Source organism: Hyla sarda, chromosome 3 (genome assembly GCF_029499605.1).
Source record: "Hyla sarda isolate aHylSar1 chromosome 3, aHylSar1.hap1, whole genome shotgun sequence".
Classification (NCBI taxonomy): Eukaryota; Metazoa; Chordata; class Amphibia; order Anura; family Hylidae; genus Hyla; species Hyla sarda.
Window position 1 is genome coordinate 250951060 of NC_079191.1, and position 26743 is coordinate 250977802.

At 47.2% G+C, this 26743-nt stretch overlaps 8 non-coding genes across 8 annotated transcripts; all 8 read right to left on the reverse strand.

The window, feature by feature from the left end:
- Positions 1 to 2271: 2271 nt before the first annotated feature.
- TRNAC-GCA (transfer RNA cysteine (anticodon GCA)) lies at positions 2272 to 2343 on the reverse strand. Its single transcript has one exon. It is a non-coding gene; the product is annotated as a tRNA-Cys (tRNA).
- Positions 2344 to 6927: 4584 nt separating this feature from the next.
- On the reverse strand, positions 6928 to 6999 carry TRNAC-GCA (transfer RNA cysteine (anticodon GCA)). The gene has a single exon. It is a non-coding gene; the product is annotated as a tRNA-Cys (tRNA).
- A 1932-nt stretch (positions 7000 to 8931) lies between these two features.
- TRNAC-GCA (transfer RNA cysteine (anticodon GCA)) lies at positions 8932 to 9003 on the reverse strand. Its single transcript has one exon. It is a non-coding gene; the product is annotated as a tRNA-Cys (tRNA).
- Positions 9004 to 12731: 3728 nt separating this feature from the next.
- TRNAC-GCA (transfer RNA cysteine (anticodon GCA)) lies at positions 12732 to 12803 on the reverse strand. The gene has a single exon. It is a non-coding gene; the product is annotated as a tRNA-Cys (tRNA).
- A 2802-nt stretch (positions 12804 to 15605) lies between these two features.
- TRNAC-GCA (transfer RNA cysteine (anticodon GCA)) lies at positions 15606 to 15677 on the reverse strand. The gene has a single exon. It is a non-coding gene; the product is annotated as a tRNA-Cys (tRNA).
- A 4606-nt stretch (positions 15678 to 20283) lies between these two features.
- Positions 20284 to 20355, reverse strand: TRNAC-GCA (transfer RNA cysteine (anticodon GCA)). Its single transcript has one exon. It is a non-coding gene; the product is annotated as a tRNA-Cys (tRNA).
- Positions 20356 to 22301: 1946 nt separating this feature from the next.
- Positions 22302 to 22373, reverse strand: TRNAC-GCA (transfer RNA cysteine (anticodon GCA)). Its single transcript has one exon. It is a non-coding gene; the product is annotated as a tRNA-Cys (tRNA).
- A 2817-nt stretch (positions 22374 to 25190) lies between these two features.
- Positions 25191 to 25262, reverse strand: TRNAC-GCA (transfer RNA cysteine (anticodon GCA)). The gene has a single exon. It is a non-coding gene; the product is annotated as a tRNA-Cys (tRNA).
- Between the last annotated feature and the right edge of the window lie 1481 nt (positions 25263 to 26743).

Below are 26743 nucleotides of genomic sequence, written 5' to 3' on the forward strand. Positions count from 1 at the left end.
TGGTTGGGCATCCAGAAGGTGTTGGAGGTGTGGATAGCTGTGGTGGTGGTGTGGGTGGTAAGGAAGTGAGTGGTGTGGGTGGGAAGGAAGGTGTGATAGGAAGAAGGTTGGTGATGTGGAAGTGTGTGATGGGCTGGAGGCACTAGAGGGGGAGATCATTTTTCTTGAATATAAAAAAAAAAAAGGCAAATAAACACTCCCATTTTTTTATTTTCAACATCCCACATGTTGCAACAGACACAACACCACTTTTGGCAGATCGACAACCTAGAAGCCTCCATTCGATGTAGTCGACCACCTCCCACCACTTCACCCTCTGACCACTTACCTCAACATCTGTTCTCCTTGACATCCTCCTCACCTCAGTCCACCTATCGACATCCTCCAGGTCCACGATCCATTATTCCACAATCTGCTCTCCTTGACATCCACCTCACCTCAGTCCATTTATCCACCAACATCATCCACGATCCATCTCTTTTAACAGCTTCCATCGTCACGATCTTCACAGGATTCGAACTCTCGACCTCTGCACTCCAAGGCTGCTGCTCTAACCACCAGGCCGTGGGAGCTGCTTGTCAACCAAACGCAGCGACCGAGGTCTAGGTTGTTTTGGCACACAGAGTAACTGTACAGAGGAAGGGGGGGGGGGGTTGGGGCGGGGCGGGGCAGGTCTAGACCACAGTCATCCTTGCCATTTTCCAAGTAGCTCTCACGGTCTAGTGGTTAGAGCTTCTGCCTTGGAGCACAGAGGTTGGCAGTTCAAGTCCTGTGAAGACACTGAAGCTGGTTTGGAGAATTTGTGGCAGCAGAGCATGGCAATGGAGTATGTTAAGGTAAGTGTTAGTGTGTGTGTGTGTGTGTGTGTGTGTGTGGTTGATGGTTGGGCATCCAGGAGGTGTGGATAGCTGTGGTGGTGGTGTGGGTGGTAAGGAAGTGAGTGGTGTGGGTGGGAAGGAAGTTGTGATAGGAAGAAGGTTGGTGATGTGGAAGTGTGTGATGGGCTGGAGGCACAAGAGGGGGAGATCATTTTTCTTGAATATAAAAGAAAAAGGTAAATAAACACTCCCATTTTTTTTATTTTCAACATCCCACATGTTGCAACAGACACAACACCACTTTTGGCAGATCGACAATCTAGAAGCCTCCATTCGATGTAGTCAACCACCTCCCACCACTTACCTCAACATCTGTTTTCCTTGACATCCTCCTCACCTCAGTCCACCCATCGACATCCTCCAGGTCCACGATCCATTATCCCGCAATCTGCTCTCCTTGACATCCACCTCACCTCAGTCCATTTATCCACCGACATCGTCCACGATCCATCTCTTTTAACAGCTTCCATCGTCACGATCTTCACAGGATTCGAACTCTCGACCTCTGCACTCCAAGGCTGCTGCTCTAACCACCAGGCCGTGGGAGCTGCTTGTCAACCAAATGCGGCGACCAAGGTCTAGGTTGTTTTGGCACACAGATTAAATGTACAGAGGAAGGGGGGGGGAGGGTTTTGGTACGGGGCGGTTACTCGAACCTAAGACGGATCTAGCACTCTGCTCGCTGTGTCAAGATCCCTCACAGCTCAGTGGTTAGCCTTGCAGCCTAGCAGCATGAAGGTTGTTTGTTCAAATCCCCTGCTGTATTGGTTGAATTCAACTTCATGGGTTTGAACCCCCTTGGTAGCAGATGGAGGAAATGGCCTTGCTTTTATTGTCCATATATAAAAACATGTGGATGTCGGTGTTCTAAGGGGTTTGGAGTAGTTGGTGGCATGTTCTCGTACCTTATTTTTTTAGATGTAAGTTTTGTCAGACCACAAAAAGATTAAAGTTACATTCGTGGATCTTAAAGGGATACTCGTGTGGCAATTTTTTTTTTTTATTAACCGGTGCCAAAAAGTTATACAGATTTGGAAATGACTTGTATTTAAAGCTCTTAACTCTTCCAATACTTATCAGCTGCTGTATGCTACAAGAGGAAGTTCTATGGTCCTTTTTTTTTTTTTTGGCCCAAAAAAATTTACAATGTCTGTACCTCAACATTGCAAATGTTTTGCAATAAACTACAAACATGAGATATGGTTGAGCTGTAAAGAAAAAATTGTGCATTAGCGGGCACTTGGATTTGAACCAAGGACCTCTTGAACCGGCTCTACCACTGAGCTATACCCCTGCAATATGTGGCACGCATGTACCTCGACATTGCTAATTTTCAGCAATAAACTACATATGTGGGATATGGTTCAGTTCGAAAGCAAAAAAAAGGGGGATTAGGGGGCACTCGGATTTGAACCAAGGACCTCTTGATCTGCAGTCAAATGCTCTACCACTGAGCTATACCCCCACAAGACATGGAAGGCTAAATTAAGCGCACAGAGTGGGGGACTCGAACCTAAGTCCTACCTAGCTCTCGGCTAGCCTGTACTGTCCCAGTTAAATGTATATGAACCGGTGGGAAAAAATGTATTTTTGGAAATCAACTGGTGCCAAAAAGTTATACAGATTTGTACATTACCTACATTTAAAGCTCTCAATCGTTCCAGTACTTATGATCTGCATGTCCTGCGTGCCATAAAGAGAGGGGGGCTCGAATTTAGATATTGCAAGCCTAAGAGGTAGCTCGGTCTTAGGTTCGAGCCCCCCTCTGCTCGTTTTCTCTTTTTTTGTCAAGACAGTTCAAGAACACAGTCCTCCTTGCCATTTTCCAAGTAGCTCTCACGGTCTAGTGGTTAGAGATTCTGCCTTGGAGCACAGAGGTTGGCAGTTCAAGTCCTGTGAAGACACTGAAGCTGGTTTGGAGAAATTGTGGCAGCAGAGCATGGCAATGGAGTATGTTAAGGTGTGTGTGTGTGTGTGTGTGTGTGTGTGTGTGTGTGTGTGTGTGTGTGTGTTGATGGTTGGGCATCCAGAAGGTGTTGGAGGTGTGGATAGCTGTGGTGGTGGTGTGGGTGGTAAGGAAGTGAGTGGTGTGGTTGGGAAGGAAGGTGTGATAGGAAGAAGGTTGGTGATGTGGAAGTGTGTGATGGGCTGGAGGCACTAGAGGGGGAGATCATTTTTCTTGAATATAAAAAAAAAAAAAAGGCAAATAAACACTCCCATTTTTTTATTTTCAACATCCCACATGTTGCAACAGACACAACACCACTTTTGGCAGATCGACAACCTAGAAGCCTCCATTCGATGTAGTCGACCACCTCCCACCACTTCACCCTCTGACCACTTACCTCAACATCTGTTCTCCTTGACATCCTCCTCACCTCAGTCCACCTATCGACATCCTCCAGGTCGACGATCCATTATTCCGCAATGCTCTCCTTGACATCCACCTCACCTCAGTCCATTTATCCACCGACATCATCCACGATCCATCTCTTTTAACAGCTTCCATCGTCACGATCTTCACAGGATTCGAACTCTCGACCTCTGCACTCCAAGGCTGCTGCTCTAACCACCAGGCCGTGGGAGCTGCTTGTCAACCAAATGCAGCGACCGAGGTCTAGGTTGTTTTGGCACACAGAGTAACTGTACAGAGGAAGGGGGGGGGGGTTGGGGCGGGGCGGGGCAGGTCTAGACCACAGTCATCCTTGCCATTTTCCAAGTAGCTCTCATGGTCTAGTGGTTAGAGCTTCTGCCTTGGAGCACAGAGGTTGGCAGTTCAAGTCCTGTGAAGACACTGAAGCTGGTTTGGAGAAATTGTGGCAGCAGAGCATGGCAATGGAGTGTGTGTGTGTGTGTGTGTGTGTGTGTGTGTGTGTGTGTGTGTGTGTGTGTGTTGATGGTTGGGCATCCAGAAGGTGTTGGAGGTGTGGATAGCTGTGGTGGTGGTGTGGGTGGTAAGGAAGTGAGTGGTGTGGGTGGGAAGGAAGGTGTGATAGGAAGAAGGTTGGTGATGTGGAAGTGTGTGATGGGCTGGAGGCAGTAGAGGGGGAGATCATTTTTCTTGAATATAAAAAAAAAAAAAAGGCAAATAAACACTCCCATTTTTTTATTTTCAACATCCCACATGTTGCAACAGACACAACACCACTTTTGGCAGATCGACAACCTAGAAGCCTCCATTCGATGTAGTCGACCACCTCCCACCACTTCACCCTCTGACCACTTACCTCAACATCTGTTCTCCTTGACATCCTCCTCACCTCAGTCCACCTATCGACATCCTCCAGGTCAACGATCCATTATTCCGCAATCTGCTCTCCTTGACATCCACCTCACCTCAGTCCATTTATCCACCGACATCATCCACGATCCATCTCTTTTAACAGCTTCCATCGTCACGATCTTCACAGGGTTCGAACTCTCGACCTCTGCACTCCAAGGCTGCTGCTCTAACCACCAGGCCGTGGGAGCTGCTTGTCAACCAAATGCAGCGACCGAGGTCTAGGTTGTTTTGGCACACAGAGTAACTGTACAGAGGAAGGGGGGGGGGTTGGGGCGGGGCGGGGCAGGGCAGGTCTAGACCACAGTCCTCCTTGCCATTTTCCAAGTAGCTCTCACGGTCTAGTGGTTAGAGCTTCTGCCTTGGAGCACAGAGGTTGGCAGTTCAAGTCCTGTGAAGACACTGAAGCTGGTTTGGAGAAATTGTGGCAGCAGAGCATGGCAATGGAGTATGTTAAGGTAAGTGTTAGTGTGTGTGTGTGTGGTTGATGGTTGGGCATCCAGAAGGTGTTGGAGGTGTGGATAGCTGTGGTGGTGGTGTGGGTGGTAAGGAAGTGAGTGGTGTGGTGGGGAAGGAAGTTGTGATAGGAAGAAGGTTGGTGATGTGGAAGTGTGTGATGGGCTGGAGGCACTAGAGGGGGAGATCATTTTTCTTGAATATAAAAAAAAAAAAAGGCAAATAAACACTCCCATTTTTTTATTTTCAACATCCCACATGTTGCAACAGACACAACACCACTTTTGGCAGATCGACAACCTAGAAGCCTCCATTCGATGTAGTCGACCGCCTCCCACCACTTCACCCTCTGACCACTTACCTCAACATCTGTTCTCCTTGACATCCTCCTCACCTCAGTCCACCTATCGACATCCTCCAGGTCGACGATCCATTATTCCGCAATCTGCTCTCCTTGACATCCACCTCACCTCAGTCCATTTATCCACCAACATCATCCACGATCCATCTCTTTTAACAGCTTCCATCGTCACGATCTTCACAGGGTTCGAACTCTCGAACTCTGCACTCCAAGGCTGCTGCTCTAACCACCAGGCCGTGGGAGCTGCTTGTCAACCAAATGCAGCGACCGAGGTCTAGGTTGTTTTGGCACACAGAGTAACTGTACAGAGGAAGGGGGGGGGGGGGGGGTTGGGGCGGGGCGGGGCAGGTCTAGACCACAGTCATCCTTGCCATTTTCCAAGTAGCTCTCACGGTCTAGTGGTTAGAGCTTCTGCCTTGGAGCACAGAGGTTGGCAGTTCAAGTCCTGTGAAGACACTGAAGCTGGTTTGGAGAAATTGTGGCAGCAGAGCATGGCAATGGAGTATGTTAAGGTAAGTGTTAGTGTGTGTGTGTGTGTGTGGTTGATGGTTGGGCATCCAGGAGGTGTGGATAGCTGTGGTGGTGGTGTGGGTGGTAAGGAAGTGAGTGGTGTGGGTGGGAAGGAAGTTGTGATAGGAAGAAGGTTGGTGATGTGGAAGTGTGTGATGGGCTGGAGGCACAAGAGGGGGAGATCATTTTTCTTGAATATAAAAGAAAAAGGTAAATAAACACTCCCATTTTTTTTATTTTCAACATCCCACATGTTGCAACAGACACAACACCACTTTTGGCAGATCGACAATCTAGAAGCCTCCATTCAATGTAGTCAACCACCTCCCACCACTTCACCCTCTGACCACTTACCTCAACATCTGTTTTCCTTGACATCCTCCTCACCTCAGTCCACCCATCGACATCCTCCAGGTCCACGATCCATTATTCCGCAATCTGCTCTCCTTGACATCCACCTCACCTCAGTCCATTTATCCACCGACATCGTCCACGATCCATCTCTTTTAACAGCTTCCATCGTCACGATCTTCACAGGATTCGAACTCTCGACCTCTGCACTCCAAGGCTGCTGCTCTAACCACCAGGCCGTGGGAGCTGCTTGTCAACCAAATGCGGCGACCAAGGTCTAGGTTGTTTTGGCACACAGATTAAATGTACAGAGGAAGGGGGGGGGAGGGTTTTGGTACGGGGCGGTTACTCGAACCTAAGACGGATCTAGCACTCTGCTCGCTGTGTCAAGATCCCTCACAGCTCAGTGGTTAGCCTTGCAGCCTAGCAGCATGAAGGTTGTTTGTTCAAATCCCCTGCTGTATTGGTTGAATTCAACTTCATGGGTTTGAACCCCCTTGGTAGCAGATGGAGGAAATGGCCTTGCTTTTATTGTCCATATATAAAAACATGTGGATGTCGGTGTTCTAAGGGGTTTGGAGTAGTTGGTGGCATGTTCTCGTACCTTATTTTTTTAGTTGTAAGTTTTGTCAGACCACAAAAAGATTAAAGTTACATTCGTGGATCTTAAAGGGATACTCGTGTGGCAATTTTTTTTTTTTATTAACCGGTGCCAAAAAGTTATACAGATTTGGAAATGACTTGTATTTAAAGCTCTTAACTCTTCCAATACTTATCAGCTGCTGTATGCTACAAGAGGAAGTTCTATGGTCCTTTTTTTTTTTTTGGCCCAAAAAAATTTACAATGTCTGTACCTCAACATTGCAAATGTTTTGCAATAAACTACAAACATGAGATATGGTTGAGCTGTAAAGAAAAAATTGTGCATTAGCGGGCACTTGGATTTGAACCAAGGACCTCTTGAACCGGCTCTACCACTGAGCTATACCCCTGCAATATGTGGCACGCATGTACCTCGACATTGCTAATTTTCAGCAATAAACTACATATGTGGGATATGGTTCAGTTCGAAAGCAAAAAAAAGGGGGATTAGGGGGCACTCGGATTTGAACCAAGGACCTCTTGATCTGCAGTCAAATGCTCTACCACTGAGCTATACCCCCACAAGACATGGAAGGCTAAATTAAGCGCACAGAGTGGGGGACTCGAACCTAAGTCCTACCTAGCTCTCGGCTAGCCTGTACTGTCCCAGTTAAATGTATATGAACCGGTGGGAAAAAATGTATTTTTGGAAATCAACTGGTGCCAAAAAGTTATACAGATTTGTACATTACCTACATTTAAAGCTCTCAATCGTTCCAGTACTTATGATCTGCATGTCCTGCGTGCCATAAAGAGAGGGGGGCTCGAATTTAGATATTGCAAGCCTAAGAGGTAGCTCGGTCTTAGGTTCGAGCCCCCCTCTGCTCGTTTTCTCTTTTTTTGTCAAGACAGTTCAAGACCACAGTCCTCCTTGCCATTTTCCAAGTAGCTCTCACGGTCTAGTGGTTAGAGCTTCTGCCTTGGAGCACAGAGGTTGGCAGTTCAAGTCCTGTGAAGACACTGAAGCTGGTTTGAAGAAATTGTGGCAGCAGAGCATGGCAATGGAGTATGTTAAGGTAAGTGTTAGTGTGTGTGTGTGTGTGTGTGGTTGATGGTTGGGCATCCAGAAGGTGTTGGAGGTGTGGATAGCTGTGGTGGTGGTGTGGGTGGTAAGGAAGTGAGTGGTGTGGGTGGGAAGGAAGGTGTGATAGGAAGAAGGTTGGTGATGTGGAAGTGTGTGATGGGCTGGAGGCACTAGAGGGGGAGATCATTTTTCTTGAATATAAAAAAAAAAAAGGCAAATAAACACTCCCATTTTTTTATTTTCAACATCCCACATGTTGCAACAGACACAACACCACTTTTGGCAGATCGACAATCTAGAAGCCTCCATTCGATGTAGTCAACCACCTCCCACCACTTACCTCAACATCTGTTTTCCTTGACATCCTCCTCACCTCAGTCCACCCATCGACATCCTCCAGGTCCACGATCCATTATTCCGCAATCTGCTCTCCTTGACATCCACCTCACCTCAGTCCATTTATCCACCGACATCGTCCACGATCCATCTCTTTTAACAGCTTCCATCGTCACGATCTTCACAGGATTCGAACTCTCGACCTCTGCACTCCAAGGCTGCTGCTCTAACCACCAGGCCGTGGGAGCTGCTTGTCAACCAAATGCGGCGACCAAGGTCTAGGTTGTTTTGGCACACAGATTAAATGTACAGAGGAAGGGGGGGGGAGGGTTTTGGTACGGGGCGGTTACTCGAACCTAAGACGGATCTAGCACTCTGCTCGCTGTGTCAAGATCCCTCACAGCTCAGTGGTTAGCCTTGCAGCCTAGCAGCATGAAGGTTGTTTGTTCAAATCCCCTGCTGTATTGGTTGAATTCAACTTCATGGGTTTGAACCCCCTTGGTAGCAGATGGAGGAAATGGCCTTGCTTTTATTGTCCATATATAAAAACATGTGGATGTCGGTGTTCTAAGGGGTTTGGAGTAGTTGGTGGCATGTTCTCGTACCTTATTTTTTTAGATGTAAGTTTTGTCAGACCACAAAAAGATTAAAGTTACATTCGTGGATCTTAAAGGGATACTCGTGTGGCAATTTTTTTTTTTTATTAACCGGTGCCAAAAAGTTATACAGATTTGGAAATGACTTGTATTTAAAGCTCTTAACTCTTCCAATACTTATCAGCTGCTGTATGCTACAAGAGGAAGTTCTATGGTCCTTTTTTTTTTTTTTGGCCCAAAAAAATTTACAATGTCTGTACCTCAACATTGCAAATGTTTTGCAATAAACTACAAACATGAGATATGGTTGAGCTGTAAAGAAAAAATTGTGCATTAGCAGGCACTTGGATTTGAACCAAGGACCTCTTGAACCGGCTCTACCACTGAGCTATACCCCTGCAATATGTGGCACGCATGTACCTCGACATTGCTAATTTTCAGCAATAAACTACATATGTGGGATATGGTTCAGTTCGAAAGCAAAAAAAAGGGGGATTAGGGGGCACTCGGATTTGAACCAAGGACCTCTTGATCTGCAGTCAAATGCTCTACCACTGAGCTATACCCCCACAAGACATGGAAGGCTAAATTAAGCGCACAGAGTGGGGGACTCGAACCTAAGTCCTACCTAGCTCTCGGCTAGCCTGTACTGTCCCAGTTAAATGTATATGAACCGGTGGGAAAAAATGTATTTTTGGAAATCAACTGGTGCCAAAAAGTTATACAGATTTGTACATTACCTACATTTAAAGCTCTCAATCGTTCCAGTACTTATGATCTGCATGTCCTGCGTGCCATAAAGAGAGGGGGGCTCGAATTTAGATATTGCAAGCCTAAGAGGTAGCTCGGTCTTAGGTTCGAGCCCCCCTCTGCTCGTTTTCTCTTTTTTTGTCAAGACAGTTCAAGAACACAGTCCTCCTTGCCATTTTCCAAGTAGCTCTCACGGTCTAGTGGTTAGAGATTCTGCCTTGGAGCACAGAGGTTGGCAGTTCAAGTCCTGTGAAGACACTGAAGCTGGTTTGGAGAAATTGTGGCAGCAGAGCATGGCAATGGAGTATGTTAAGGTGTGTGTGTGTGTGTGTGTGTGTGTGTGTGTGTGTGTGTGTGTGTGTGTGTGTGTGTGTGATGGTTGGGCATCCAGAAGGTGTTGGAGGTGTGGATAGCTGTGGTGGTGGTGTGGGTGGTAAGGAAGTGAGTGGTGTGGTTGGGAAGGAAGGTGTGATAGGAAGAAGGTTGGTGATGTGGAAGTGTGTGATGGGCTGGAGGCACTAGAGGGGGAGATCATTTTTCTTGAATATAAAAAAAAAAAAAAGGCAAATAAACACTCCCATTTTTTTATTTTCAACATCCCACATGTTGCAACAGACACAACACCACTTTTGGCAGATCGACAACCTAGAAGCCTCCATTCGATGTAGTCGACCACCTCCCACCACTTCACCCTCTGACCACTTACCTCAACATCTGTTCTCCTTGACATCCTCCTCACCTCAGTCCACCTATCGACATCCTCCAGGTCGACGATCCATTATTCCGCAATCTGCTCTCCTTGACATCCACCTCACCTCAGTCCATTTATCCACCGACATCATCCACGATCCATCTCTTTTAACAGCTTCCATCGTCACGATCTTCACAGGATTCGAACTCTCGACCTCTGCACTCCAAGGCTGCTGCTCTAACCACCAGGCCGTGGGAGCTGCTTGTCAACCAAATGCAGCGACCGAGGTCTAGGTTGTTTTGGCACACAGAGTAACTGTACAGAGGAAGGGGGGGGGGGGGGGGTTGGGGCGGGGCGGGGCAGGTCTAGACCACAGTCATCCTTGCCATTTTCCAAGTAGCTCTCATGGTCTAGTGGTTAGAGCTTCTGCCTTGGAGCACAGAGGTTGGCAGTTCAAGTCCTGTGAAGACACTGAAGCTGGTTTGGAGAAATTGTGGCAGCAGAGCATGGCAATGGAGTGTGTGTGTGTGTGTGTGTGTGTGTGTGTGTGTGTGTGTGTGTGTGGTTGATGGTTGGGCATCCAGAAGGTGTTGGAGGTGTGGATAGCTGTGGTGGTGGTGTGGGTGGTAAGGAAGTGAGTGGTGTGGGTGGGAAGGAAGGTGTGATAGGAAGAAGGTTGGTGATGTGGAAGTGTGTGATGGGCTGGAGGCACTAGAGGGGGAGATCATTTTTCTTGAATATAAAAAAAAAAAAAAGGCAAATAAACACTCCCATTTTTTTATTTTCAACATCCCACATGTTGCAACAGACACAACACCACTTTTGGCAGATCGACAACCTAGAAGCCTCCATTCGATGTAGTCGACCACCTCCCACCACTTCACCCTCTGACCACTTACCTCAACATCTGTTCTCCTTGACATCCTCCTCACCTCAGTCCACCTATCGACATCCTCCAGGTCAACGATCCATTATTCCGCAATCTGCTCTCCTTGACATCCACCTCACCTCAGTCCATTTATCCACCGACATCATCCACGATCCATCTCTTTTAACAGCTTCCATCGTCACGATCTTCACAGGGTTCGAACTCTCGACCTCTGCACTCCAAGGCTGCTGCTCTAACCACCAGGCCGTGGGAGCTGCTTGTCAACCAAATGCAGCGACCGAGGTCTAGGTTGTTTTGGCACACAGAGTAACTGTACAGAGGAAGGGGGGGGGGTTGGGGCGGGGCGGGGCAGGGCAGGTCTAGACCACAGTCCTCCTTGCCATTTTCCAAGTAGCTCTCACGGTCTAGTGGTTAGAGCTTCTGCCTTGGAGCACAGAGGTTGGCAGTTCAAGTCCTGTGAAGACACTGAAGCTGGTTTGGAGAAATTGTGGCAGCAGAGCATGGCAATGGAGTATGTTAAGGTAAGTGTTAGTGTGTGTGTGTGTGTGTGTGGTTGATGGTTGGGCATCCAGGAGGTGTGGATAGCTGTGGTGGTGGTGTGGGTGGTAAGGAAGTGAGTGGTGTGGGTGGGAAGGAAGTTGTGATAGGAAGAAGGTTGGTGATGTGGAAGTGTGTGATGGGCTGGAGGCACAAGAGGGGGAGATCATTTTTCTTGAATATAAAAGAAAAAGGTAAATAAACACTCCCATTTTTTTTATTTTCAACATCCCACATGTTGCAACAGACACAACACCACTTTTGGCAGATCGACAATCTAGAAGCCTCCATTCGATGTAGTCAACCACCTCCCACCACTTCACCCTCTGACCACTTACCTCAACATCTGTTTTCCTTGACATCCTCCTCACCTCAGTCCACCCATCGACATCCTCCAGGTCCACGATCCATTATTCCGCAATCTGCTCTCCTTGACATCCACCTCACCTCAGTCCATTTATGCACCGACATCGTCCACGATCCATCTCTTTTAACAGCTTCCATCGTCACGATCTTCACAGGATTCGAACTCTCGACCTCTGCACTCCAAGGCTGCTGCTCTAACCACCAGGCTGTGGGAGCTGCTTGTCAACCATATGCGGCGACCAAGGTCTAGGTTGTTTTGGCACACAGATTAAATGTACAGAGGAAGGGGGGGGGGGGGAGGGTTTTGGTACGGGGCGGTTACTCGAACCTACAACGGATCTAGCACTCTGCTCGCTGTGTCAAGATCCCTCACAGCTCAGTGGTTAGCCTTGCAGCCTAGCAGCATGAAGGTTGTTTGTTCAAATCCCCTGCTGTATTGGTTGAATCCAACTTCATGGGTTTGAACCCCCTTGGTAGCAGATGGAGGAAATGGCCTTGCTTTTATTGTCCATATATAAAAACATGTGGATGTCGGTGTTCTAAGGGGTTTGGAGTAGTTGGTGGCATGTTCTCGTACCTTATTTTTTTAGTTGTAAGTTTTGTCAGACCACAAAAAGATTAAAGTTACATTCGTGGATCTTAAAGGGATACTCGTGTGGCAATTTTTTTTTTTTATTAACCGGTGCCAAAAAGTTATACAGATTTGGAAATGACTTGTATTTAAAGCTCTTAACTCTTCCAATACTTATCAGCTGCTGTATGCTACAAGAGGAAGTTCTATGGTCCTTTTTTTTTTTTTGGCCCAAAAAAATTTACAATGTCTGTACCTCAACATTGCAAATGTTTTGCAATAAACTACAAACATGAGATATGGTTGAGCTGTAAAGAAAAAATTGTGCATTAGCGGGCACTTGGATTTGAACCAAGGACCTCTTGAACCGGCTCTACCACTGAGCTATACCCCTGCAATATGTGGCACGCATGTACCTCGACATTGCTAATTTTCAGCAATAAACTACATATGTGGGATATGGTTCAGTTCGAAAGCAAAAAAAAGGGGGATTAGGGGGCACTCGGATTTGAACCAAGGACCTCTTGATCTGCAGTCAAATGCTCTACCACTGAGCTATACCCCCACAAGACATGGAAGGCTAAATTAAGCGCACAGAGTGGGGGACTCGAACCTAAGTCCTACCTAGCTCTCGGCTAGCCTGTACTGTCCCAGTTAAATGTATATGAACCGGTGGGAAAAAATGTATTTTTGGAAATCAACTGGTGCCAAAAAGTTATACAGATTTGTACATTACCTACATTTAAAGCTCTCAATCGTTCCAGTACTTATGATCTGCATGTCCTGCGTGCCATAAAGAGAGGGGGGCTCGAATTTAGATATTGCAAGCCTAAGAGGTAGCTCGGTCTTAGGTTCGAGCCCCCCTCTGCTCGTTTTCTCTTTTTTTGTCAAGACAGTTCAAGACCACAGTCCTCCTTGCCATTTTCCAAGTAGCTCTCACGGTCTAGTGGTTAGAGCTTCTGCCTTGGAGCACAGAGGTTGGCAGTTCAAGTCCTGTGAAGACACTGAAGCTGGTTTGAAGAAATTGTGGCAGCAGAGCATGGCAATGGAGTATGTTAAGGTAAGTGTTAGTGTGTGTGTGTGTGTGTGTGTGGTTGATGGTTGGGCATCCAGAAGGTGTTGGAGGTGTGGATAGCTGTGGTGGTGGTGTGGGTGGTAAGGAAGTGAGTGGTGTGGGTGGGAAGGAAGGTGTGATAGGAAGAAGGTTGGTGATGTGGAAGTGTGTGATGGGCTGGAGGCACTAGGGGGAGATCATTTTTCTTGAATATAAAAAAAAAAAAGGCAAATAAACACTCCCATTTTTTTATTTTCAACATCCCACATGTTGCAACAGACACAACACCACTTTTGGCAGATCGACAACCTAGAAGCCTCCATTCGATGTAGTCGACCACCTCCCACCACTTCACCCTCTGACCACTTACCTCAACATCTGTTCTCCTTGACATCCTCCTCACCTCAGTCCACCTATCGACATCCTCCAGGTCCACGATCCATTATTCCACAATCTGCTCTCCTTGACATCCACCTCACCTCAGTCCATTTATCCACCAACATCATCCACGATCCATCTCTTTTAACAGCTTCCATCGTCACGATCTTCACAGGATTCGAACTCTCGACCTCTGCACTCCAAGGCTGCTGCTCTAACCACCAGGCCGTGGGAGCTGCTTGTCAACCAAACGCAGCGACCGAGGTCTAGGTTGTTTTGGCACACAGAGTAACTGTACAGAGGAAGGGGGGGGGGGGTTGGGGCGGGGCGGGGCAGGTCTAGACCACAGTCATCCTTGCCATTTTCCAAGTAGCTCTCACGGTCTAGTGGTTAGAGCTTCTGCCTTGGAGCACAGAGGTTGGCAGTTCAAGTCCTGTGAAGACACTGAAGCTGGTTTGGAGAATTTGTGGCAGCAGAGCATGGCAATGGAGTATGTTAAGGTAAGTGTTAGTGTGTGTGTGTGTGTGTGTGTGTGTGTGGTTGATGGTTGGGCATCCAGGAGGTGTGGATAGCTGTGGTGGTGGTGTGGGTGGTAAGGAAGTGAGTGGTGTGGGTGGGAAGGAAGTTGTGATAGGAAGAAGGTTGGTGATGTGGAAGTGTGTGATGGGCTGGAGGCACAAGAGGGGGAGATCATTTTTCTTGAATATAAAAGAAAAAGGTAAATAAACACTCCCATTTTTTTTATTTTCAACATCCCACATGTTGCAACAGACACAACACCACTTTTGGCAGATCGACAATCTAGAAGCCTCCATTCGATGTAGTCAACCACCTCCCACCACTTACCTCAACATCTGTTTTCCTTGACATCCTCCTCACCTCAGTCCACCCATCGACATCCTCCAGGTCCACGATCCATTATCCCGCAATCTGCTCTCCTTGACATCCACCTCACCTCAGTCCATTTATCCACCGACATCGTCCACGATCCATCTCTTTTAACAGCTTCCATCGTCACGATCTTCACAGGATTCGAACTCTCGACCTCTGCACTCCAAGGCTGCTGCTCTAACCACCAGGCCGTGGGAGCTGCTTGTCAACCAAATGCGGCGACCAAGGTCTAGGTTGTTTTGGCACACAGATTAAATGTACAGAGGAAGGGGGGGGGAGGGTTTTGGTACGGGGCGGTTACTCGAACCTAAGACGGATCTAGCACTCTGCTCGCTGTGTCAAGATCCCTCACAGCTCAGTGGTTAGCCTTGCAGCCTAGCAGCATGAAGGTTGTTTGTTCAAATCCCCTGCTGTATTGGTTGAATTCAACTTCATGGGTTTGAACCCCCTTGGTAGCAGATGGAGGAAATGGCCTTGCTTTTATTGTCCATATATAAAAACATGTGGATGTCGGTGTTCTAAGGGGTTTGGAGTAGTTGGTGGCATGTTCTCGTACCTTATTTTTTTAGATGTAAGTTTTGTCAGACCACAAAAAGATTAAAGTTACATTCGTGGATCTTAAAGGGATACTCGTGTGGCAATTTTTTTTTTTTATTAACCGGTGCCAAAAAGTTATACAGATTTGGAAATGACTTGTATTTAAAGCTCTTAACTCTTCCAATACTTATCAGCTGCTGTATGCTACAAGAGGAAGTTCTATGGTCCTTTTTTTTTTTTTTGGCCCAAAAAAATTTACAATGTCTGTACCTCAACATTGCAAATGTTTTGCAATAAACTACAAACATGAGATATGGTTGAGCTGTAAAGAAAAAATTGTGCATTAGCGGGCACTTGGATTTGAACCAAGGACCTCTTGAACCGGCTCTACCACTGAGCTATACCCCTGCAATATGTGGCACGCATGTACCTCGACATTGCTAATTTTCAGCAATAAACTACATATGTGGGATATGGTTCAGTTCGAAAGCAAAAAAAAGGGGGATTAGGGGGCACTCGGATTTGAACCAAGGACCTCTTGATCTGCAGTCAAATGCTCTACCACTGAGCTATACCCCCACAAGACATGGAAGGCTAAATTAAGCGCACAGAGTGGGGGACTCGAACCTAAGTCCTACCTAGCTCTCGGCTAGCCTGTACTGTCCCAGTTAAATGTATATGAACCGGTGGGAAAAAATGTATTTTTGGAAATCAACTGGTGCCAAAAAGTTATACAGATTTGTACATTACCTACATTTAAAGCTCTCAATCGTTCCAGTACTTATGATCTGCATGTCCTGCGTGCCATAAAGAGAGGGGGGCTCGAATTTAGATATTGCAAGCCTAAGAGGTAGCTCGGTCTTAGGTTCGAGCCCCCCTCTGCTCGTTTTCTCTTTTTTTGTCAAGACAGTTCAAGAACACAGTCCTCCTTGCCATTTTCCAAGTAGCTCTCACGGTCTAGTGGTTAGAGATTCTGCCTTGGAGCACAGAGGTTGGCAGTTCAAGTCCTGTGAAGACACTGAAGCTGGTTTGGAGAAATTGTGGCAGCAGAGCATGGCAATGGAGTATGTTAAGGTGTGTGTGTGTGTGTGTGTGTGTGTGTGTGTGTGTGTGTGTGTGTGTGTGGTTGATGGTTGGGCATCCAGAAGGTGTTGGAGGTGTGGATAGCTGTGGTGGTGGTGTGGGTGGTAAGGAAGTGAGTGGTGTGGTTGGGAAGGAAGGTGTGATAGGAAGAAGGTTGGTGATGTGGAAGTGTGTGATGGGCTGGAGGCACTAGAGGGGGAGATCATTTTTCTTGAATATAAAAAAAAAAAAAAGGCAAATAAACACTCCCATTTTTTTATTTTCAACATCCCACATGTTGCAACAGACACAACACCACTTTTGGCAGATCGACAACCTAGAAGCCTCCATTCGATGTAGTCGACCACCTCCCACCACTTCACCCTCTGACCACTTACCTCAACATCTGTTCTCCTTGACATCCTCCTCACCTCAGTCCACCTATCGACATCCTCCAGGTCGACGATCCATTATTCCGCAATCTGCTCTCCTTGACATCCACCTCACCTCAGTCCATTTATCCACCGACATCATCCACGATCCATCTCTTTTAACAGCTTCCATCGTCACGATCTTCACAGGATTCGAACTCTCGACCTCTGCACTCCAAGGCTGCTGCTCTAACCACCAGGCCGTGGGAGCTGCTTGTCAACCAAATGCAGCGACCGAGGTCTAGGTTGTTTTGGCACACAGAGTAACTGTACAGAGGAAGGGGGGGGGGGGGGGGGGGGGGGGGGTTGGGGCGGGGCGGGGCAGGTCTAGACCACAGTCATCCTTGCCATTTTCCAAGTAGCTCTCATGGTCTAGTGGTTAGAGCTTCTGCCTTGGAGCACAGAGGTTGGCAGTTCAAGTCCTGTGAAGACACTGAAGCTGGTTTGGAGAAATTGTGGCAGCAGAGCATGGCAATGGAGTGTGTGTGTGTGTGTGTGTGTGTGTGTGTGTGTGTGTGTGTGTGTGTGTGTGTGGTTGATGGTTGGGCATCCAGAAGGTGTTGGAGGTGTGGATAGCTGTGGTGGTGGTGTGGGTGGTAAGGAAGTGAGTGGTGTGGGTGGGAAGGAAGGTGTGATAGGAAGAAGGTTGGTGATGTGGAAGTGTGTGATGGGCTGGAGGCACTAGAGGGGGAGATCATTTTTCTTGAATATAAAAAAAAAAAAAAGGCAAATAAACACTCCCATTTTTTTATTTTCAACATCCCACATGTTGCAACAGACACAACACCACTTTTGGCAGATCGACAACCTAGAAGCCTCCATTCGATGTAGTCGACCACCTCCCACCACTTCACCCTCTGACCACTTACCTCAACATCTGTTCTCCTTGACATCCTCCTCACCTCAGTCCACCTATCGACATCCTCCAGGTCAACGATCCATTATTCCGCAATCTGCTCTCCTTGACATCCACCTCACCTCAGTCCATTTATCCACCGACATCATCCACGATCCATCTCTTTTAACAGCTTCCATCGTCACGATCTTCACAGGGTTCGAACTCTCGACCTCTGCACTCCAAGGCTGCTGCTCTAACCACCAGGCCGTGGGAGCTGCTTGTCAACCAAATGCAGCGACCGAGGTCTAGGTTGTTTTGGCACACAGAGTAACTGTACAGAGGAAGGGGGGGGGGTTGGGGCGGGGCGGGGCAGGGCAGGTCTAGACCACAGTCCTCCTTGCCATTTTCCAAGTAGCTCTCACGGTCTAGTGGTTAGAGCTTCTGCCTTGGAGCACAGAGGTTGGCAGTTCAAGTCCTGTGAAGACACTGAAGCTGGTTTGGAGAAATTGTGGCAGCAGAGCATGGCAATGGAGTATGTTAAGGTAAGTGTTAGTGTGTGTGTGTGTGGTTGATGGTTGGGCATCCAGAAGGTGTTGGAGGTGTGGATAGCTGTGGTGGTGGTGTGGGTGGTAAGGAAGTGAGTGGTGTGGTGGGGAAGGAAGTTGTGATAGGAAGAAGGTTGGTGATGTGGAAGTGTGTGATGGGCTGGAGGCACTAGAGGGGGAGATCATTTTTCTTGAATATAAAAAAAAAAAAAGGCAAATAAACACTCCCATTTTTTTATTTTCAACATCCCACATGTTGCAACAGACACAACACCACTTTTGGCAGATCGACAACCTAGAAGCCTCCATTCGATGTAGTCGACCGCCTCCCACCACTTCACCCTCTGACCACTTACCTCAACATCTGTTCTCCTTGACATCCTCCTCACCTCAGTCCACCTATCGACATCCTCCAGGTCGACGATCCATTATTCCGCAATCTGCTCTCCTTGACATCCACCTCACCTCAGTCCATTTATCCACCAACATCATCCACGATCCATCTCTTTTAACAGCTTCCATCGTCACGATCTTCACAGGGTTCGAACTCTCGAACTCTGCACTCCAAGGCTGCTGCTCTAACCACCAGGCCGTGGGAGCTGCTTGTCAACCAAATGCAGCGACCGAGGTCTAGGTTGTTTTGGCACACAGAGTAACTGTACAGAGGAAGGGGGGGGGGGGGGGGTTGGGGCGGGGCGGGGCAGGTCTAGACCACAGTCATCCTTGCCATTTTCCAAGTAGCTCTCACGGTCTAGTGGTTAGAGCTTCTGCCTTGGAGCACAGAGGTTGGCAGTTCAAGTCCTGTGAAGACACTGAAGCTGGTTTGGAGAAATTGTGGCAGCAGAGCATGGCAATGGAGTATGTTAAGGTAAGTGTTAGTGTGTGTGTGTGTGTGTGGTTGATGGTTGGGCATCCAGGAGGTGTGGATAGCTGTGGTGGTGGTGTGGGTGGTAAGGAAGTGAGTGGTGTGGGTGGGAAGGAAGTTGTGATAGGAAGAAGGTTGGTGATGTGGAAGTGTGTGATGGGCTGGAGGCACAAGAGGGGGAGATCATTTTTCTTGAATATAAAAGAAAAAGGTAAATAAACACTCCCATTTTTTTTATTTTCAACATCCCACATGTTGCAACAGACACAACACCACTTTTGGCAGATCGACAATCTAGAAGCCTCCATTCAATGTAGTCAACCACCTCCCACCACTTCACCCTCTGACCACTTACCTCAACATCTGTTTTCCTTGACATCCTCCTCACCTCAGTCCACCCATCGACATCCTCCAGGTCCACGATCCATTATTCCGCAATCTGCTCTCCTTGACATCCACCTCACCTCAGTCCATTTATCCACCGACATCGTCCACGATCCATCTCTTTTAACAGCTTCCATCGTCACGATCTTCACAGGATTCGAACTCTCGACCTCTGCACTCCAAGGCTGCTGCTCTAACCACCAGGCCGTGGGAGCTGCTTGTCAACCAAATGCGGCGACCAAGGTCTAGGTTGTTTTGGCACACAGATTAAATGTACAGAGGAAGGGGGGGGGAGGGTTTTGGTACGGGGCGGTTACTCGAACCTAAGACGGATCTAGCACTCTGCTCGCTGTGTCAAGATCCCTCACAGCTCAGTGGTTAGCCTTGCAGCCTAGCAGCATGAAGGTTGTTTGTTCAAATCCCCTGCTGTATTGGTTGAATTCAACTTCATGGGTTTGAACCCCCTTGGTAGCAGATGGAGGAAATGGCCTTGCTTTTATTGTCCATATATAAAAACATGTGGATGTCGGTGTTCTAAGGGGTTTGGAGTAGTTGGTGGCATGTTCTCGTACCTTATTTTTTTAGATGTAAGTTTTGTCAGACCACAAAAAGATTAAAGTTACATTCGTGGATCTTAAAGGGATACTCGTGTGGCAATTTTTTTTTTTTATTAACCGGTGCCAAAAAGTTATACAGATTTGGAAATGACTTGTATTTAAAGCTCTTAACTCTTCCAATACTTATCAGCTGCTGTATGCTACAAGAGGAAGTTCTATGGTCCTTTTTTTTTTTTTTGGCCCAAAAAAATTTACAATGTCTGTACCTCAACATTGCAAATGTTTTGCAATAAACTACAAACATGAGATATGGTTGAGCTGTAAAGAAAAAATTGTGCATTAGCGGGCACTTGGATTTGAACCAAGGACCTCTTGAACCGGCTCTACCACTGAGCTATACCCCTGCAATATGTGGCACGCATGTACCTCGACATTGCTAATTTTCAGCAATAAACTACATATGTGGGATATGGTTCAGTTCGAAAGCAAAAAAAAGGGGGATTAGGGGGCACTCGGATTTGAACCAAGGACCTCTTGATCTGCAGTCAAATGCTCTACCACTGAGCTATACCCCCACAAGACATGGAAGGCTAAATTAAGCGCACAGAGTGGGGGACTCGAACCTAAGTCCTACCTAGCTCTCGGCTAGCCTGTACTGTCCCAGTTAAATGTATATGAACCGGTGGGAAAAAATGTATTTTTGGAAATCAACTGGTGCCAAAAAGTTATACAGATTTGTACATTACCTACATTTAAAGCTCTCAATCGTTCCAGTACTTATGATCTGCATGTCCTGCGTGCCATAAAGAGAGGGGGGCTCGAATTTAGATATTGCAAGCCTAAGAGGTAGCTCGGTCTTAGGTTCGAGCCCCCCTCTGCTCGTTTTCTCTTTTTTTGTCAAGACAGTTCAAGACCACAGTCCTCCTTGCCATTTTCCAAGTAGCTCTCACGGTCTAGTGGTTAGAGCTTCTGCCTTGGAGCACAGAGGTTGGCAGTTCAAGTCCTGTGAAGACACTGAAGCTGGTTTGAAGAAATTGTGGCAGCAGAGCATGGCAATGGAGTATGTTAAGGTAAGTGTTAGTGTGTGTGTGTGTGTGTGGTTGATGGTTGGGCATCCAGAAGGTGTTGGAGGTGTGGATAGCTGTGGTGGTGGTGTGGGTGGTAAGGAAGTGAGTGGTGTGGGTGGGAAGGAAGGTGTGATAGGAAGAAGGTTGGTGATGTGGAAGTGTGTGATGGGCTGGAGGCACTAGAGGGGGAGATCATTTTTCTTGAATATAAAAAAAAAAAAGGCAAATAAACACTCCCATTTTTTTATTTTCAACATCCCACATGTTGCAACAGACACAACACCACTTTTGGCAGATCGACAATCTAGAAGCCTCCATTCGATGTAGTCAACCACCTCCCACCACTTCACCCTCTGACCACTTACCTCAACATCTGTTTTCCTTGACATCCTCCTCACCTCAGTCCACCCATCGACATCCTCCAGGTCCACGATCCATTATTCCGCAATCTGCTCTCCTTGACATCCACCTCACCTCAGTCCATTTATCCACCGACATCGTCCACGATCCATCTCTTTTAACAGCTTCCATCGTCACGATCTTCACAGGATTCGAACTCTCGACCTCTGCACTCCAAGGCTGCTGCTCTAACCACCAGGCCGTGGGAGCTGCTTGTCAACCAAATGCGGCGACCAAGGTCTAGGTTGTTTTGGCACACAGATTAAATGTACAGAGGAAGGGGGGGGGAGGGTTTTGGTACGGGGCGGTTACTCGAACCTAAGACGGATCTAGCACTCTGCTCGCTGTGTCAAGATCCCTCACAGCTCAGTGGTTAGCCTTGCAGCCTAGCAGCATGAAGGTTGTTTGTTCAAATCCCCTGCTGTATTGGTTGAATTCAACTTCATGGGTTTGAACCCCCTTGGTAGCAGATGGAGGAAATGGCCTTGCTTTTATTGTCCATATATAAAAACATGTGGATGTCGGTGTTCTAAGGGGTTTGGAGTAGTTGGTGGCATGTTCTCGTACCTTATTTTTTTAGATGTAAGTTTTGTCAGACCACAAAAAGATTAAAGTTACATTCGTGGATCTTAAAGGGATACTCGTGTGGCAATTTTTTTTTTTTATTAACCGGTGCCAAAAAGTTATACAGATTTGGAAATGACTTGTATTTAAAGCTCTTAACTCTTCCAATACTTATCAGCTGCTGTATGCTACAAGAGGAAGTTCTATGGTCCTTTTTTTTTTTTTTGGCCCAAAAAAATTTACAATGTCTGTACCTCAACATTGCAAATGTTTTGCAATAAACTACAAACATGAGATATGGTTGAGCTGTAAAGAAAAAATTGTGCATTAGCAGGCACTTGGATTTGAACCAAGGACCTCTTGAACCGGCTCTACCACTGAGCTATACCCCTGCAATATGTGGCACGCATGTACCTCGACATTGCTAATTTTCAGCAATAAACTACATATGTGGGATATGGTTCAGTTCGAAAGCAAAAAAAAGGGGGATTAGGGGGCACTCGGATTTGAACCAAGGACCTCTTGATCTGCAGTCAAATGCTCTACCACTGAGCTATACCCCCACAAGACATGGAAGGCTAAATTAAGCGCACAGAGTGGGGGACTCGAACCTAAGTCCTACCTAGCTCTCGGCTAGCCTGTACTGTCCCAGTTAAATGTATATGAACCGGTGGGAAAAAATGTATTTTTGGAAATCAACTGGTGCCAAAAAGTTATACAGATTTGTACATTACCTACATTTAAAGCTCTCAATCGTTCCAGTACTTATGATCTGCATGTCCTGCGTGCCATAAAGAGAGGGGGGCTCGAATTTAGATATTGCAAGCCTAAGAGGTAGCTCGGTCTTAGGTTCGAGCCCCCCTCTGCTCGTTTTCTCTTTTTTTGTCAAGACAGTTCAAGAACACAGTCCTCCTTGCCATTTTCCAAGTAGCTCTCACGGTCTAGTGGTTAGAGATTCTGCCTTGGAGCACAGAGGTTGGCAGTTCAAGTCCTGTGAAGACACTGAAGCTGGTTTGGAGAAATTGTGGCAGCAGAGCATGGCAATGGAGTATGTTAAGGTGTGTGTGTGTGTGTGTGTGTGTGTGTGGTTGATGGTTGGGCATCCAGAAGGTGTTGGAGGTGTGGATAGCTGTGGTGGTGGTGTGGGTGGTAAGGAAGTGAGTGGTGTGGTTGGGAAGGAAGGTGTGATAGGAAGAAGGTTGGTGATGTGGAAGTGTGTGATGGGCTGGAGGCACTAGAGGGGGAGATCATTTTTCTTGAATATAAAAAAAAAAAAAAGGCAAATAAACACTCCCATTTTTTTATTTTCAACATCCCACATGTTGCAACAGACACAACACCACTTTTGGCAGATCGACAACCTAGAAGCCTCCATTCGATGTAGTCGACCACCTCCCACCACTTCACCCTCTGACCACTTACCTCAACATCTGTTCTCCTTGACATCCTCCTCACCTCAGTCCACCTATCGACATCCTCCAGGTCGACGATCCATTATTCCGCAATCTGCTCTCCTTGACATCCACCTCACCTCAGTCCATTTATCCACCGACATCATCCACGATCCATCTCTTTTAACAGCTTCCATCGTCACGATCTTCACAGGATTCGAACTCTCGACCTCTGCACTCCAAGGCTGCTGCTCTAACCACCAGGCCGTGGGAGCTGCTTGTCAACCAAATGCAGCGACCGAGGTCTAGGTTGTTTTGGCACACAGAGTAACTGTACAGAGGAAGGGGGGGGGGGGGGGGTTGGGGCGGGGCGGGGCAGGTCTAGACCACAGTCATCCTTGCCATTTTCCAAGTAGCTCTCACGGTCTAGTGGTTAGAGCTTCTGCCTTGGAGCACAGAGGTTGGCAGTTCAAGTCCTGTGAAGACACTGAAGCTGGTTTGGAGAAATTGTGGCAGCAGAGCATGGCAATGGAGTATGTTAAGGTAAGTGTTAGTGTGTGTGTGTGTGTGTGTGGTTGATGGTTGGGCATCCAGGAGGTGTGGATAGCTGTGGTGGTGGTGTGGGTGGTAAGGAAGTGAGTGGTGTGGGTGGGAAGGAAGTTGTGATAGGAAGAAGGTTGGTGATGTGGAAGTGTGTGATGGGCTGGAGGCACTAGAGGGGGAGATCATTTTTCTTGAATATAAAAGAAAAAGGTAAATAAACACTCCCATTTTTTTTATTTTCAACATCCCACATGTTGCAACAGACACAACACCACTTTTGGCAGATCGACAATCTAGAAGCCTCCATTCGATGTAGTCAACCACCTCCCACCACTTCACCCTCTGACCACTTACCTCAACATCTGTTTTCCTTGACATCCTCCTCACCTCAGTCCACCCATCGACATCCTCCAGGTCCACGATCCATTATTCCGCAATCTGCTCTCCTTGACATCCACCTCACCTCAGTCCATTTATGCACCGACATCGTCCACGATCCATCTCTTTTAACAGCTTCCATCGTCACGATCTTCACAGGATTCGAACTCTCGACCTCTGCACTCCAAGGCTGCTGCTCTAACCACCAGGCTGTGGGAGCTGCTTGTCAACCATATGCGGCGACCAAGGTCTAGGTTGTTTTGGCACACAGATTAAATGTACAGAGGAAGGGGGGGGGGGGGAGGGTTTTGGTACGGGGCGGTTACTCGAACCTACAACGGATCTAGCACTCTGCTCGCTGTGTCAAGATCCCTCACAGCTCAGTGGTTAGCCTTGCAGCCTAGCAGCATGAAGGTTGTTTGTTCAAATCCCCTGCTGTATTGGTTGAATCCAACTTCATGGGTTTGAACCCCCTTGGTAGCAGATGGAGGAAATGGCCTTGCTTTTATTGTCCATATATAAAAACATGTGGATGTCGGTGTTCTAAGGGGTTTGGAGTAGTTGGTGGCATGTTCTCGTACCTTATTTTTTTAGTTGTAAGTTTTGTCAGACCACAAAAAGATTAAAGTTACATTCGTGGATCTTAAAGGGATACTCGTGTGGCAATTTTTTTTTTTTATTAACCGGTGCCAAAAAGTTATACAGATTTGGAAATGACTTGTATTTAAAGCTCTTAACTCTTCCAATACTTATCAGCTGCTGTATGCTACAAGAGGAAGTTCTATGGTCCTTTTTTTTTTTTTGGCCCAAAAAAATTTACAATGTCTGTACCTCAACATTGCAAATGTTTTGCAATAAACTACAAACATGAGATATGGTTGAGCTGTAAAGAAAAAATTGTGCATTAGCGGGCACTTGGATTTGAACCAAGGACCTCTTGAACCGGCTCTACCACTGAGCTATACCCCTGCAATATGTGGCACGCATGTACCTCGACATTGCTAATTTTCAGCAATAAACTACATATGTGGGATATGGTTCAGTTCGAAAGCAAAAAAAAGGGGGATTAGGGGGCACTCGGATTTGAACCAAGGACCTCTTGATCTGCAGTCAAATGCTCTACCACTGAGCTATACCCCCACAAGACATGGAAGGCTAAATTAAGCGCACAGAGTGGGGGACTCGAACCTAAGTCCTACCTAGCTCTCGGCTAGCCTGTACTGTCCCAGTTAAATGTATATGAACCGGTGGGAAAAAATGTATTTTTGGAAATCAACTGGTGCCAAAAAGTTATACAGATTTGTACATTACCTACATTTAAAGCTCTCAATCGTTCCAGTACTTATGATCTGCATGTCCTGCGTGCCATAAAGAGAGGGGGGCTCGAATTTAGATATTGCAAGCCTAAGAGGTAGCTCGGTCTTAGGTTCGAGCCCCCCTCTGCTCGTTTTCTCTTTTTTTGTCAAGACAGTTCAAGACCACAGTCCTCCTTGCCATTTTCCAAGTAGCTCTCACGGTCTAGTGGTTAGAGCTTCTGCCTTGGAGCACAGAGGTTGGCAGTTCAAGTCCTGTGAAGACACTGAAGCTGGTTTGAAGAAATTGTGGCAGCAGAGCATGGCAATGGAGTATGTTAAGGTAAGTGTTAGTGTGTGTGTGTGTGTGTGTGGTTGATGGTTGGGCATCCAGAAGGTGTTGGAGGTGTGGATAGCTGTGGTGGTGGTGTGGGTGGTAAGGAAGTGAGTGGTGTGGGTGGGAAGGAAGGTGTGATAGGAAGAAGGTTGGTGATGTGGAAGTGTGTGATGGGCTGGAGGCACTAGAGGGGGAGATCATTTTTCTTGAATATAAAAAAAAAAAAGGCAAATAAACACTCCCATTTTTTTATTTTCAACATCCCACATGTTGCAACAGACACAACACCACTTTTGGCAGATCGACAACCTAGAAGCCTCCATTCGATGTAGTCGACCACCTCCCACCACTTCACCCTCTGACCACTTACCTCAACATCTGTTCTCCTTGACATCCTCCTCACCTCAGTCCACCTATCGACATCCTCCAGGTCCACGATCCATTATTCCACAATCTGCTCTCCTTGACATCCACCTCACCTCAGTCCATTTATCCACCAACATCATCCACGATCCATCTCTTTTAACAGCTTCCATCGTCACGATCTTCACAGGATTCGAACTCTCGACCTCTGCACTCCAAGGCTGCTGCTCTAACCACCAGGCCGTGGGAGCTGCTTGTCAACCAAACGCAGCGACCGAGGTCTAGGTTGTTTTGGCACACAGAGTAACTGTACAGAGGAAGGGGGGGGGGGGGTTGGGGCGGGGCGGGGCAGGTCTAGACCACAGTCATCCTTGCCATTTTCCAAGTAGCTCTCACGGTCTAGTGGTTAGAGCTTCTGCCTTGGAGCACAGAGGTTGGCAGTTCAAGTCCTGTGAAGACACTGAAGCTGGTTTGGAGAATTTGTGGCAGCAGAGCATGGCAATGGAGTATGTTAAGGTAAGTGTTAGTGTGTGTGTGTGTGTGTGTGTGTGTGTGTGGTTGATGGTTGGGCATCCAGGAGGTGTGGATAGCTGTGGTGGTGGTGTGGGTGGTAAGGAAGTGAGTGGTGT